Source organism: Phocoena phocoena, chromosome 2, assembly GCF_963924675.1.
Source record: "Phocoena phocoena chromosome 2, mPhoPho1.1, whole genome shotgun sequence".
Taxonomy (NCBI): domain Eukaryota; kingdom Metazoa; phylum Chordata; class Mammalia; order Artiodactyla; family Phocoenidae; genus Phocoena; species Phocoena phocoena.
In genome coordinates this window covers 164624355-164625744 of record NC_089220.1, presented here as the reverse complement: position 1 = coordinate 164625744, position 1390 = coordinate 164624355, and the positions used below count along the sequence as shown (strand labels likewise).

The window sequence follows — 1390 nt, the reverse complement described above, 5'->3', positions numbered from 1 at the left end:
AATGTTGACTGGACTAAGGCAGGTCGCATACAACTTCTATAAATCATGATACGAATTCTTTCTCAAGGGATTCTGGACAGAGCAATTTAGTAACTTAAAAGTTTAAGTACAGAGTTGTCAAGTGGAAACTAGCAGTTCTCTGAGGCGGGAATAGGAGAAAAAAGTTCCTGGAGTTTTGAAGAGTACCTCAAAAGGCATCAGTAACTATTCACACAAAGGGTAAGATTTTCATGTAGGGTATTTACAGGGATGTAACGTTTGCCAGAGGTGTTTCTGTGTTAGGGATTTTCAGGTGTTAGTCATAAATCATACTTCTTTTCTTCTCTAACTTCTCTTTCCTCAAATTGGGTTATATATATCCCATGAAATGTACGTTTTAAGTGGCATGGCTCAAATGTGGGTGTACAGGCTAATTCCAAGGAAAAAACAAGAGCGGATTTAGCAATGAACTACAGCGTACAGGGATGAAAGAATGTGACTGTAGCTTTTCCCCCAATGTCCTTTACAAGTAACAAAATGTTAGTGACAAGTAATTGTACTATAGGTTAGTACACAACAAATAGGAAGTGCATATATGTATTTAATAATACCTGAAAATAAAAATAAACAAGGCAAATACAATTCAGATGACCTTGGGAATGCTACGCAAGTAAATTATGAAGATGAGTGAGCAAAGTACTGGACAAAGAGTTTGAAATAAAAGGAAAGTTTCTCAACTCACAAGATTAAAGATTAAAATTTTTATTTCCCTATAAAACAAACATAATAAATAGTTATCTCCCTGAAACAAAACGTTCCAAATGGGAGGGGTGGGGAGGTGGGGGGGAACAGCAGTATTTTAATACACGTTGCAATCTGAAATTCTGCTTGATCTTGCTGTATTTTATAGTTTTCCAATATGCTTTAAAGGTGGAAAATAGAGTTAAAGGGTTAGAAATGTTAAGTGGAAAAATCTGATTTTAATGATAGGCATCAGGGAGAAGAAAAGAAACGAACAGTCACACGCTATCTTTATTATTCTTCATAAAGGTTATGGCTGGAGAACGCTGCCCCATCAGAGTCTCTGTGGCGCAATCGGTTAGCGCGTTCGGCTGTTAACCGAAAGGTTGGTGGTTCGAGCCCACCCAGGGACGCTCACCCCTTTTACAGGCGGGTGCCCGGTAGTTTTGCATAAATCATGGAGTTGAGGCCTCCGGGCAACGCAGGCGTGGATTTCGAGGGTCCGGAGAAGAGAAACCGCGGATCTCACTTTGCGGTCCGGCAGGGGGTGGCTCTCCAGCTTCCGGGCGCGCTGAGGCCCCTCCTCCAACCCCGGCGGCCGGGTGGGCGCTTCCTGCCGCCCCGAACAGGCGTGTGGGTCCAGCTCCTTAAGGCCCCCGCATCCTTTCTC

At 42.8% G+C, this 1390-nt stretch overlaps 1 non-coding gene across 1 annotated transcript; it reads left to right on the top strand.

The window, feature by feature from the left end:
• Positions 1-1059: 1059 nt before the first annotated feature.
• On the top strand, positions 1060-1133 carry TRNAN-GUU (transfer RNA asparagine (anticodon GUU)). Its single transcript has one exon. It is a non-coding gene; the product is annotated as a tRNA-Asn (tRNA).
• The last annotated feature ends 257 nt before the right edge of the window (positions 1134-1390 follow it).